Below are 14,659 nucleotides of genomic sequence, written 5' to 3'. Positions count from 1 at the left end.
AATTTTCCTTAATATATAATATACATGTCCACATTCAATTTTCTCTCATTTGAATTACAACAACTCTCAAACTCATGCATTCAATTTCTTTATGTCCCTTTGGTCTTTATTATTCCATGACAGGTACCCATTTGCCATTTTTTTGGGGGGTTTTGTTTTATTTCATTACATTGATTTTCTGTACAGACCAAGACAGTTATTTTGAAGAATATTCTACATCTGGAATTGTCTCATTATGTGTGCCTTTTAATGTGTTCATTCTTTTTTTGCATTTCCTGGAAGTTTAACTGATTAAAACACATTGAATAGGGCCTCCCTGGTGGCGCAAGTGGTTGAGAGTCCGCCTGCCGATGCAGGGGATGCGGGTTCGTGCCCCGGTCTGGGAGGATCCCATGTGCCGCGGAGCGGCTGGGCCCGTGAGCCATGGCCGCTGAGCCTGAGCGTCCGGAGCCTGCGCGTCCGGAGCCTGTGCTCCGCAACGGGGGAGGCCACAACAGTGAGAGGCCCGCATACCGCAAAAAAAAAAAAAAAAAAAAAAAAAAAAAAAAAAAAAAAACACATTGAATAAATAAAATCTCATGAGACCACAGTAATACTTCTAGGAAAAAAAAAAGAGGGAGAAACACAAAAGGAAGACAAACTAACACTCTTCAGTCTCACTGGAGTGATTATTACAACCATTTTTTACTCTGAAAATTTCTAATCAAAGGGAAATAACCATTAAACCTGCTTTTAGAAGCTGTATTTTATCCCAAGCAGATGAGAAAAAGTGCTTCTTCAGAGGAAATTCCAGTCAATAAATACAGAAAGAGAGAGAATTAGAAACTCACCATTCTACAATACCTGGGGAATCATTAATTGAGGAAAGGACAATCAAGAAAAGCTAAAACTATTAGATGAAAAACTGTTGCAGAACCAGTCATTAGCCTAATACCAAAAAAAATCTCCCACCCACTTCTAGGGTACTTATTCATAACAAAGGGAAAACTACAGCTTTAGATAGAAAAATCTGTTGGCACCACTTTAAATTATAAGATCAAACCTATCACCACTAAAATGAGGCAACCTGATTTTATGTCCTTTTGATATGACACGATGTAAAATATATCGGATCACCTATGAAAGGTTCTTGCCCCAAATTTTTCTTTTTATCTGAATGCAGTTGAGTCTTCAGACTTAACTACCAATTCTTCTAATTAGGTGCTTAATGAAATAATCTCATAATAACAACTTGATAAAAATAGGTTTTTTAGGTTGTAAGTATACTTGAAACAAGGATTAATCATTCTGCTAGTGGGTGTGAATATCGCAGCTGACCTGGGAATTAACCTGCACACTGCAGAGGAAAGGATAGTGGACTGTGTGTAAGGAGCCTCACTTCCATGCTCAGACTCAGTTTTTAACTCCAAAACCTCAGTGACCTTGGCTACCACAGCTTCTTCTCAGGGCCTGTTTTTCCAATGACAAAATAAGTTTGAGTAACATACTTCTCACGTTATGCTCCAAAGTTCTATGAATTTTTAAGTCACAGGAAATAGCCTTGCACATGCAGCTTAGCCCAGTGATGAAGAGAAGGGACTTGAGATCGCTCCCTCTGGGCTGTGAAGTCCCAGCTCCACCACTGCCACATCCTTTCTAAGCTGCAGCCTCTGTTCCATAAAATGGAGATACTGCGGTTACACTACCTACTTCATAGGGATGTTGTGAGGATTTATTTGGTTAATGCATTTAAAATGCTTAGAAAAATGACTACTGTACTGTAAGCATCAAATATATATTATTACATTATTATTGTTTATCTAACTTTATTTCGAATCATTACCACATTTTACTTGAAATGAGGTCTAAATTAAGACCATGCTGGTGGCAATTACATTGTAAAGTTACAAATTTTGTTGTGGTCAATGTGTTTGTCTTAATAGGCACTTGACACATTAGTGAAAATAATGTGCCAGGCTCTAGGCTGATTTGAAATCTGAAAGCCATTTACAACCCCTTTCTCCCTTTTATTCGTCTATTATAGAGTCTGTAGCAAGAGATGGCTAAGTGACATTGTTGGTATAAGAAGTTAGTGGAAATCAACTGGTAGAGTACCTAACAAAGCTTCTGAACAGGAGAGACTTGGCTGGCATTACTGCTTTTGTCCCTTACAATTTACCATTCTTTCTGTCTGAAACAGACACAGTATCTGGAAGCAGCCATGTTGAGAATGTGAAGTCAAAAGCTACAGTCTTTAGGATGGCAAAGGAGAAAGATATAAGAGCTGGGTCCCCAGTGGTACCACTGAACACCTACGGCAGTCAGCCTGCTAGACTTCTTGTTATATGAGGAAAGTAAGTCCTTGTGTGTTTAAACTGCAATTTACCTGATTTTGCATTGCTTGTTCCCAAGGACAATCCCAACTGATATACTTATTCTATTCATGCTGTAAAACCAGTAAGAGGGAGGCAAGATTATTACTATCTGTTAGACATGTGTAGTAAATACGTTCTTTAGAAGCCTTGTTTTGAAAAGAGCTGTGGGCCTCCCTGGTGGCACAGTGGTTGAGAGTCCGCCTGCCGATGCAGGGGATACGGGTTCGTGCCCCGATCTGGGAGGATCCCATATGCCGCGGAGCGGCTGGGCCCGTGAGCCATGGCCGCTGGGCCTGCGCATCCGGAGCCTGTGCTCCGCAACGGGAGAGGCCACAACAGTGAGAGGCCCGCATACCGCAAAAAGAAAAAAAAAAAAAAAAAGAGCTGTAAAGATTGAGTTTCTCTGAAACTTTCATACAGGCTTAAAACTTTATTTTGCAGAGGTTAGGAGATTATTATCTTGCATTCTAATTTGTACTCAACAGAAACTATACCAGGAGCAAACTGAGATGGGCTAATACAAATGACTGATCTTCTTACAAGAAAGGTCTATTGAATTAATGGAGTATTTGTGAGAAGATAAGAATTTTAATGTGGCTGATGGATTGTGAAGACTTTAAGAACTGTCTAGAAGATAATTTCCCACCCTGATAAAAGTAATTCGTTAAGGCAATTTAACAAAAGGAAACTTCAACAGTGTGACAGATAATAAAAGTATCTGTCATCGGGTCCTGGAATATGGAGTCCACTCTCTGGTATGCTTTGGGTAGCAGGTCTATCTCTTCCTGTTAAATTAATATGTTAGCCCTCTTCATTTTCCTTATGCTGCCAAGTAAATATAATAAAACAGGTTAGTTGAAACTCATTTTTGAATAAAATTCAAAGCGATTCCCACTACAGAAGATGCCAAAAGGAATGCAAGGCACCTTCTGTTGCTTGAAGCCTTTTGGGGGGAGCTTACTGAGTTTCAAGGAAATAGCCTTATAGCTGAAAATCTTCCTCTACTACTTTTCCTTAAAGTTTCTGTCCTCAATATTTTACTCTAAACCATAGATTTAAATATAGGTACAGAAATCCTTCCCCGGGTCAATTCACTTCAAGACCTATGAACAACGGAATCACCATCTAAGTGTATTTGCAAAGTTCTTTTGATGTTAACTTTTCAGCAGTGTCCTAAGTCTATACACCATAAAGTTTAGAAGGAATTATTTCAATTCTAAAGCATCCCAGAAACCTCAGAAAAGCCACTGAGCTATTTGCTTTCCTGAACACAAGAGTCACAATTAAGATAGCTTTTTCATCGTAAGAAGGTGTTTTGTCAACTTTCCACAAACAACCAAAATAGAATTTTTATATTCAGCTACACACTTTCATGTTATATGGTATTCAGGATACATACAAAAGAAGAGAAGAACATCCCAAATTTAAAGGCAACTGGACTTACTGGTTAATTCCACCTGGAGGTATTTCAAATGTTAAGCAGGAGCAATTTTGAAAATGTGTTTTCACCCACGGAAGTATGCAGAACACATGTATTCCTGACACCAGCACAGCAAGGTAGATGCAAGCGCTCAAGCTGCCTACCCTCCTCTCCATCATCTTTCTTTCTCTACACCACAGTGACACTGAGATACAACATTTGGAATGATCAAATAAACTCCCCTTCTCCATAATCCACCCTTTTGATCCTGAGGAATATGCTTGCTCACATTGGAAACTTGACACATTTGAGCTCTCCCAAGGACTGTCCCAAATGCACACCCAGACATGCATGTAAGCCTGGGTCCTGACTGAAAACCATGATAATCAAGGACCAGCATGGACTCTGAGTCCAGCAAATACACCACCTCTCTGTATCAGCTTGTTAACTAAACAAATTAAGTCCCTGCCCTCCAGAAGCTTACGTTCTAGTGGAGAATAAAGATGTCAAAGTAAACAAATAAATGACTTAAGTTTAAACAGTTCTAACTCCTATAAGAAAAGTTAAGAACACTAAAGAGGGTAGAATGTTATGTCAAAAAGTAAGGTCTAGAGGAAGGAAAAATTACTTTTACTATCCTTCTAGGTTCTCTGGCTGGGGCCCTGTGAATTGGACTGACAAGACAGATTAACAAGAGAAAAGCATACAAATGTATTTAATATAAGTTTTATAAAACATGGGAGCCTTCAAAAGGAAATGAAGACTTGAAGAAATGTTTAAACCTGAGCATTTTTATACTCAGGTTTGATGGAAGTTTAATACTAGGTTTGACTTTCCATGGAAAGTCATGGAAAACATGATAGGAAAAATAGGTATGACCTAAGGGTAGTAAACTCAGGGAAACTTAGCACAGCCTGCTTGCTCAGATTCCTCATGGGAATCACTCCATCTTTGGAGGTAAGAACGCTCCTTTCCTCTGGGAATAGGGAAGTTCTCACCTGAGGGTCTACTAACCTGCTTCAGGGGAGAAGGATGAGGTCAGACAGTCTTCACACAACCCCTGTTTCTCAAATTTTTCCTTCATTTTAAAACATTCAACATGCCAAAGTGCGTACTGGCACTATTTTGGGGTAGTGTGTTCTGAATCCTATCAAAGTCTATTTTTGAGAGGGCCACAATTGAGTGGGTATTTAAATTGTGCATGCTGGGAAAGTAGATTATTCTGGAAGATGTAGTAGCTAGTTGAAAGGCTCCAAGGTGATAATGCAGCTGATGGAATTTTAGGAACAGAACAAGGTCACTGCAGCTGGACCATAGCTAGCAAGAAACAATATGGTAGAAAACAGGCAGGGCTGGCATCCACCAGACCCTGCAGGCTATGAAGAGGTGGGTGATTACTAGAGTGTCTCACACACAGGAGAAATGAGAACTTATATGTTTATTGGAAAAAAACTCTCCCTGTGGCATAGGGATGCTATATTGGGACTAACTTACAGGGCTATCTATGCTGAAGATCTGTGTGTGAAAAGGACGGTACCCAATGTTTGGTATAGAGCAGGAATCCAATAAATATTAACTCATTGCTATTTCTTTCCATCACAATGATGCAAGACCACAATGTATCCCAAATCAATACAGAGGCGAGTGACTGCATTTTTCGAGTCTATTTAACTTTAAACTGCTTTGCCTTACCACAAAAGTGACACACACTCATTTATAGAATTCATAAAACTATGAAGAACTCTCATAAAGAGGAAAACCTGCAACCATAACTCTTTCTCCCACAGACAACTGCTAATAGTAGTTATTTTCTTCTAGATTTTTTCTATGCAATCATGTCCACGTAACTGACCTCACCTTATGTGCACACTTTTGTATGCCGTTACATTTTTCTCTATTAATTAAACCAGTTTAGAATTTCTTAGCGCTCACAAAATCTCCTTCCAAAATCAATATGATTGCCTCTGCACATTTGTTTAACTCTCTAACATGTCACAAATTAAACGTGCATGTATTCTCAGTTAAGTCTCAGTTCAGCTCTCTGATGTATGGAGGGCAAGCTAGAAATTTTATACCACTTTAACAGATGGGTAAACTGAGACTTCAGTGGCTAATGGGAGAGGCTACATTTCAAATTAGGAAAGTTCAATCTAAAACCTAGCTCTTTCTGTTTCTGGTCCATCGAAGGTCCCACTAAACCCTCCTATCATTTCCTCCCTCCGTTCATCCTTAAATCCTTTCTGCTCCATGCACTTTGGGGACTCAGTATTGGCCCACATTTGTAGCTCTTTAGAAATATGGACTCTCAGTTCTCATACCAGATCTACTGATGCAGAACCTACATTTTAACAATATCTCTAGATGATTCCTTTAAATATTGTCATTTGAGGAGTGTGAAGTAACACACCTTCAATTCTTTGTAGAAAGAGGCTAGAAGGACCAAAGTAATTATATGATGACCACTCTTACTCTTATTGTACAAGCTGAACACAAGAACTTATTGGTTTCATACAGAGGAAAGGAAAAACAGTAATTCTTAGCTAAAATATTTCTATCAGCCATGTATTTATTGTCTTCTAAAATGCAGCATAAAAATGAGTCACTTGGCAGAAAACCATTAGCTAAAGGGGTCAGCAAAACTTACATTTTAAAAATAATTTTCACCTGCAGACAGACTAATTCATGTGAAAATGACATGTGTGACTATCAGTCAAAAATTGATTTGAGAAAATTAACAAGGATGAAAGTCAAACTTAGAGTCATTTAGTCTAGAAGAGTCGAAGGAGAATGAAAGCCAGTTAAGTGCTGCAATTTTGAGAAATTACACATTTAATTCATAATCTCTACATTTTTTTGAAATTGTTTCAGTGAGTTATGTTAAAATGCACCAAAACGTATAGATGATTCTTTTGTTTAATATAAAGACAGAGTTAGCATTCATCAAGTCTCCATGTTGAGTTGCTGAACAGAGGTATCTGATGCATACCTGACCCTCACGCAGTTTCATAGCTTTAATCATGAGTGACTGAACGGGCTTCATAATAGTCAAATGGAGAATTAAAAAGACAAAACTCCAGCCAACAACTCCCACTACCTTGGTTCGCTATGATTTTACTTCAAGCTTTCACCTGGCCATATGCTTGGCCATTACCTCACTCCTTCTAAGCTTCTAAGGTTAGTCATAACCCTGTTCTTCAACTTCCCTTTTCACTTGAATGAGGAAGTTATTCCACTCCTTACAACAGAAAGCAATACTAATTAACTCCAGTCAGCAAAGCAGTTTATTGTTAGGAAAAGGTGGAACCAGGCTCTGAAAGAGTAGAACCCTGACTGCACTGGCCTTCCAGGAAGCAGAAACAAATAGATGGTCTTTTTGAGGATACAACCCGCTTGCTGAATGCCTCCATCCCTGTTCCATCCTTGTGGATTTCTGGGAGAGAGGACCTGGTTATCCTAGTTGGTGTCTCTCGCCCAACGCCCTCAGCAAAGTCAAGGCTGCTTGACTGACAGTTAGACGTCTCTCCCACTTTTAACGGGGACGAGAGCTTCCAAGATGGTTGCGGAGGGGAGCGGAGGGAGAAGACCTGCGTTTACTTCCTCTCTGACCCAAGCCCCCCCCCCCGACCATTTCCTCAGAACCTTTCCTCACAGGCACACACGGCTCAGATTACCGATAAAAGAAACTTTCAGACTTAAGCTCAAGAAAAAAAGCACGTAGTGTCAGGTCTCCTTGCCTTTCCTCACACGGTTCACTCCGACTGGAAAGCCCTCAGTGCTGCCTCGGTGAACTCCACTCCTGCGTCCGAACCTAGTTCAGACGCCACTTCCTCTGAAATGATTTTCCCAGCTTCTCCAGGACCAACTCCCAGTCCTCCTCCTGAGTTTCCCAGCGCATCCTTCCTCCCCGTGTGGATCGCTCGCTCCGTGTTACACTCAGTTGTGCAAGTGCCCGTCTCCTAGGCGGGACGGTGAGCGCACTGGTTACACTCGGCTTCGTGACTTCGTACAGCTCCAGATCATCCACTCTGACCGACCAGCACGACTGCCACAAATGTGCTCTGAATACAAAACTTTGAGGGTCAGGTTGAAATCAATTCCGCGGTCCAAGATGGAGCCGCGCCTGCTCGGGGCCACGTCAGCAAATGGAGCTGCCGAGTTCCTTTAAATGCCCCGCTTGACCAGAAATGCAGCGTACTCAGTCTGCCAACCCCCAAAGCCAAGCCAGCTGTGGGCTTTATTCTTACTTCCTTATTTCTGGAGCTTTCTAAAACACACCTGAGAGCTACACCAGCCTCTCACTCCGCTCTGGCCCCGCCACTTCTGAGACGCTAGAAAACTCGTGCTGACTCAAAATCCCGCGAGAAGAGCGCTGCGCTGCTCGTGAAATGCCGTCCTTCCCCAGTACACGCGTGGTCTTCCCTTGAATAAAGGACTTCAGACTCATCACTGAATTGTTTTGGTGTCCTCATTTGGCAGTACTAAACTGATAAGTTCATTCCAGACGTTCTCTGATTCTAGCCTGTGGGAATACTATGTATAATTACAAAATCAGCACAAGTTTAAAAACTGAGTGATGAGCCAGAGACCATTTTGAGCCTTACTTTGAACTACTTTAACAGTTCTGCATGATTAATATCGTGATGGTCCTTAAACATGGAAAGAAAAATAACATGTATCAGGAACTCAAAAGTCTGTAGGCTAGATTTTACAAAAAGGAAATCAAATATTCTTCTTACCTCCTACAAACTTCGTATCTGATATGAATGATAATGATATACAGAGACAATATGCAAAGGAAGAATAATGGAGACATAATAATAAAGAAATTAAGTAAATTACCCATATATCCAGGAAGTAATATGTGAATATCTAAGAAAGGAGTACCAAAAACTTTAGTTGAAAACAGAGGAATTTATATCCAATAACCTAATGCACACAGCCACTTTCATACATGCTTAAGGTAAATTGTAAAGTGTCCAGTTCTTCAAAATTCTAAGAAATATCACTGCCCACTTATTTGATATTTAAATTTCTTCACTCTTTAATATGTTATTTAATTTTTACTTGGCCTGTTTTGTCTCCCCAATGAGATTTTAAACTCCGTGAAGATAAACACCATCTCTTTTCCTTCAGTGGTATTCTGTGATATTGTGAAAATCTGAACATTCTAAATGAATATAAAGCACACAGAGTTATCATTACCTTATTTCCTCAAAATGTTACCAATATGAATAATATTATCTATATTTGATTTTTAACATCACCTCCAAGTAACATGAACTGCACTAAAAATCCTGTGTTTGTAGGATACTCATTTGAAATTATCCCCAAGGCAGGCTACCAAAATAGTAATAATAATAACAATAATAACAACAACAATATTACAAAAAAGCAGTATAGATAACAGGAAAGCCGACAGGACTATTGAAAAGAAATTCCAAGTCTACATTTGTAGCTTATTTGAATTTAATAGCAGATTAGACTTTGAGTGGTTATTGTGTGTTTCAGCAATTCTGCTGATAAACATTAAGAGGGAAAAAGCAATTTTCTTCAGATAAACATAGATCTTTGACACTAACTACTTTCTTACTTGCACATACATGGCTTAAATTAACTGAAAATGCCCTTACTCTATTTAGTCCCTTAACTTAAACAGAGGTATGAGTCACTTTCAAAGGAACTCACACTGAATACCTGCTTTGAGGTGGCCAGTAACTCAGTTAGTTTTTGAGTTTTATTTCATTTCAGTGACACAGTAATTGAACTACAATAAGTCCCTCTGACTGTGGAAAATAATTTTGAGTTTAGTATTAGCACAACTTTTAAAAATTAAATAAATCAAATATAAATAAATAGAGATGTTCAAATTAATGTAATTCTAGAGAAGGCTGTAAATTTTTATGTTCAAAGCAAACGTACAAAGTTGAGTCCATTCTATGTTGCCTGAATCTAAACACATCATAGGAGGAAAATTTTTTTCTCTGACCATTTAGATATTAGCTAGCCCATTTATTGAGTACCTGTTAGATGACCAACACCATACTAACCGTGAGCCCAGAGCAGGATGGATTGTAGAGGAAATGAAACGTCAGTTTCCTGAATTTTAGTTTATCTACAAAACAGAAGATAAAAATAGAAAAAAAACTATACTAATGAAAACATTTACAGAGCTTATAACAAATCCTTTTTGAGAGTTTTAACAAAGCCTGGTAAATTAGTTTTTAGTATTGCTCTTTATTAAATGTATTCACATCTTTCCATTTGAAACTCATAACAGCAGGTATGGATCATTACTTCCATTCAGCTTGGCTGCTTGGACATGGGGACCATGCAGTGCACATGACCCTAGGCTCAGAACAGTCCTGAGCTTGGTTTAATGCTCTGATGTTGCTGTCTTGAAATTCAGAATAATATTTGAACAAAGGGCTCCACATCTTCATTTTGCATTTGGTCCAACAAATTAGGTAGCTGATCCAGCTTGCATTTGACAAACAAGAAAAGACACCCGGAGGAGAGGAGTCATCGTCAAAAGAATGGAAACAATTAATGGAATTGTCTAAAGAAGAAAAAAATGGTATTTCATTGAGTCTTTAATAGGACAATGGGAATAGATGTGATTTGGGGGACAAAGGGGAGGGAAATGGATGATTTCCAGGTAGATAAATATATATTACATGGCCTCTGTTAGGATGCTCATATTGTAGTTGGAAACTAGTGTCCACCCAGACTCAGGTTTATCTGTGCCTGACAAAAATCTCTTGTGAGGGGCTTCCCTGGTGGCGCAGTGGTTGAGAGTCCGCCTGCTGATGCAGGGGACACGAGTTCGTGACCTGGTCCGGAAGGATCCTGCATGCCACAGAGCGGCTGGGCCCGTGAGCCATGGCCACTGGGCCTGCGTGTCTGGAGCCTGTGCTCCGCAACCAGAGGGGCCACAGCAGTGAGAGGCCCGCGTACCACAAAAAAAAAAAAAAAAAAAAAATCTCTTGTGAGAATTTTAAAAGAAAAGCTGAGAATTGGAATTAACTAGATTGCACCATGAATAAGAGACCTATGGCCAACCTGGGGGGGAAGGGTAGTGGGAAGGGACAGATTGGGAGTTTGGGATTGACATGTACACACTGCTATGTGTAAAATAGATAACCAACAAGGACCTACTGTATAGCACAGGGAACTCTGCTCCATACTCCCTAATAACCTAAATGAGAAAAGAATTGGCAAAAGAATAGATACATGTATATGTATAACCAACCTCCCTTTGATCAATGGGCCTAGGCTGTCTTCTTGGTTGGAGGCCATTGACTCTGTGCTGCTTCTGACACTGTGAAAACCCAGACGCTCTGTGCATTTGAAAGGACTTTATACAATGCTAGTTTTGCTCCATGTGCCCCTGAACTGTGACCTTCCAGAGTATTCCAGGGTCTCCTTCCACTCTTATTCCTCACTGCATCCTCCTAACCATTTGTTTTTTGAGGCCACGCAGACTTTGGGTTTGAAATGCTTCAGATTAAGGGCTGGCAAACTACGCTCTGAAGGCCAAATCTAGTCGAGGGTCTGTTTTTGTAAAACTCTCAAAGTAAGAATGGTTTTCACATTTTTAAAGTGTTGTAAACAAAACAAAACAAACAACAGAGAATATGCAACAGAGGGAGTATCATTAATATATGTGGCCTACAAAGTCTAAAATATTCACTACCTAGACTTTTACAGAAAAAGCATACAAATCCCTGGTCTAGATAGAGTCAACAATTTTCAAAGAAACATGTTATACTCTTCAGTCTTTTCCTGAGCAAGGACAATTATTAGGGTATCTTAAATTTTTCACAGCTAGACTCACTATTCACAAGGCATAGTAGGGCCTAAGAACTCTGTCAAGGTGATTGTTTTGATCTTGGAGAGTCTGAATTACATTAACCTCACCTCAGAGCAAGACGTGATTCAGACCTCATTCCTTTCTGATCTTGACTGAAACTTGGCTGCCTCTGGTTGGATCTCACTCAGTCAGACTCAGCAGTAAGCCGTAGCCTGCTTGTAATCTCTTAACTTTCATCCTGTCCTCTCCCTTTTCCCTTTCTTCTGCTCCGAAAGAACAGTCTGCTCATGACAACCAAAAATAAGTACATTTTCTCATCATTTACCTCTTTTGTAGGCGTCTTCCTACTGGCTGTGGGTCCATATCGTATTGAAAGCCTTATGAGAAATGCCATCAGTGGAATTCTATGGCCAGCACCCCAGATTCTGAGCCAGCCCCTGTGACTACCTGCAGACCTCCGTGCTGGCAGAGGCACTTCCTTTCTGCACTCACCTGCATAATGGCAGGTACTTTCCCAGGAACAGACAGAGCTCATCGAGTTCAGAATCCTGGCTGTCACCAAACCTTCCCTGGCTGCTTCTGACTCTAACAGATGGGTACCCAGCCATGGGTTGTTCTATGTCAGCAGCCAAACCATCTTGGCCTGCCTCAACATGTTGGTGTAGAATATTGGAGAACTGACCAACTGCATTGCAGCTGAAGAAGGCTGGCTGGAAACATGCCTGTTTTCACCAATGAAGAGATTTTCACTTCACAGCAAAGAGATACTTTTGGCTGATTTACTTCAATGAAAACCTGCATTTGTTTTTTCCTGTTCTAGTATGTCATAAGGCATGGATGGGAAAAACAAAAAAGTGGAGTGGGGCCGCGGGGGCGTAAGTGAAGTTCAGATATGGATAAATAACATAGTTGTAAATAGTCCAGAAAGGAAATATGAACCATTAAGCATGATGCTCTTATTATAGTCTAGTCCTGTGAAACTTGAAACTTGACCGAACCAAATGTTCTTTCTTTCTCTTCTCCTTTCCTGACATTTATGTTTTTGTGCAAGAAAAATTTACTGAGAGATGTACTTGTGCTAGTTCTTCCTTCCTTTTTCTGTTCCTTCAGTGCAAGCTAGAAGGCAGGCCCTTAGTCACAGATGTTTACAGAGTGGAAAACAGAAGCCACTTCAAGTTAAAACTCTTTTCCTGTCTTTCATAAAAATTTTAAAGCAATTATGCTAGTGAGTGCCTCCAAGGGCAGGAAGAGGAAATATAAAGAGATTTTCTTAAGGCTAAAATAAAAATGGAGATTGTAGAAATAAGAAAACAAGCCAAAGAAAATGGGTTCCTTAAGTCTCGGTATCAATATCTCAGGGAGTTCGTTAACAATATCTGAAAGGAGATGGTTTTCTGGAGTTTATAAGAAGGTTGGAGCTCAGGCACAGGAACTTTTGGTTTTCCCATAATTGCCTTTTCCCCAAGCAGAGCACCAAAGCAGAAAAATTATGACTAGAGATACCAAGGAGACTGGTACAATGGGCATCTCACTGATACCATGGATGGATGACCAATGACCAGTGGTCCTATGGATATGCCCAATGTCATGATGCTAAAGAGTCTCTGGGACTTTTGCAGAATTCAGAGCAAGTCAACCTCAACAATACTTACTATTACGTTTCCCATCATTGGAATCAGAATGATTTTTAATTTAAAAAAAATGGATAAATTGGGCTTTCTTGAACATCTGAGTTTATGGACTATGATTTGAATTGGGCACATCTTTCTGCTTACAGATGATCACAAGAGAGGTCTTGAAACAATGGGGGATCCTGTGGCCTTTTGTCATGAACAAGGTCAGTACCTCTTGCTCAGAGAACATCCCTTCATGTTTTCATTATCACTGAACTTTATTGTCAGTGATGGTTTATCAAGAAAGCTGCAGTTTGGAGCCTGACCCCTGAAAGAGCCCCTCCTACTAATTTCACAGGGTGGTTGCTCTATGTAGCAGAATCTTCTTCTAAATGAAATGTATGTTGGGCAGACAAGGGAAATGGTCCCATATGAATTGATGTTGCAGAATATTCAGAGAGAAAGCCCCCTTTTCCATACACACTGATGTCAGAGGATTTCACTCCCTCTAACCTTGTTATAAAACTTTTACATCCTTGGCTAGCTGGTGCTTCTAGCTCACCTAAGTTTGCAATTGGTCCAAGTGCCGAGTATAAAAACATGAAGCTTAGGCTGGAGGATTCCTTCTGAGGTCACTCTGCCTCCCTCCCTGCCTCCAGGCAGATTAGGACCTAAACCAAGCAATTCACAAAAGTACAGTCTGTTTTTAAACAGCTCAAGAATCAGCATTATGTAACTTCACTTTGGTAACACAGTTTAATGTTTACCAAGCTGTCGCTATATCCAGCCTTCACATAATCTAAAATAGTAAGAAGGAGAAGGAGAAGAAGGAGAATGGTAAAATAAATAAACCAAAAGAAAATGTGCTCTAACTTAAGCTTTTTGTTTGTTTGTTTGTTTTCCCTCACTCAAGGAGACAGCTTATATTAAAAGTGCCCACCAGTCCATTTTAAGCTACTCTTTTTTTGGGGGGGGGCGTCTCCTGGGATTAGTGCTGCTTTGACTCTGTCCATTACAGTAACCTCTCGCCCACCCTCCCTTAGTTGGTTGAGTGCTGCCACTTGGCCTTCACCACCCCATGATCCAATTACTCACAATGCACTTAGATTCCCAGGCCACCCATTTATGCACATATTTATTTATTTTTTCACATTAACCCTAAATTTTCTTTCTAACTCTTATACTGTCTGAAATTATTTATTTTTCTTCTACTCCCATCTCACTTCACTACCATTGAATGGAAGTATCCAGAAAACCGGGGCATTGTCAGATTAGTTTATGACTATCTGTCCTGTTGCTAGATTATCAATAGGAATATAGCAGGTGTGCATCAAATATTTTTAAATGAGAGAATAAATTGCATAAGAAGTTGTTACATTTATCAAGCATTATTAAGTGTCTACTTTGTACAAAGGACTTTTGGATTACAAAGATGTGTTTAGGTCAGTGATTACAACCCCAG

This window comes from Mesoplodon densirostris, chromosome 10 (genome assembly GCF_025265405.1).
Source record: "Mesoplodon densirostris isolate mMesDen1 chromosome 10, mMesDen1 primary haplotype, whole genome shotgun sequence".
In the NCBI taxonomy this organism is placed as follows: domain Eukaryota; kingdom Metazoa; phylum Chordata; class Mammalia; order Artiodactyla; family Ziphiidae; genus Mesoplodon; species Mesoplodon densirostris.
This window is presented reverse-complemented; position numbering follows the sequence as displayed.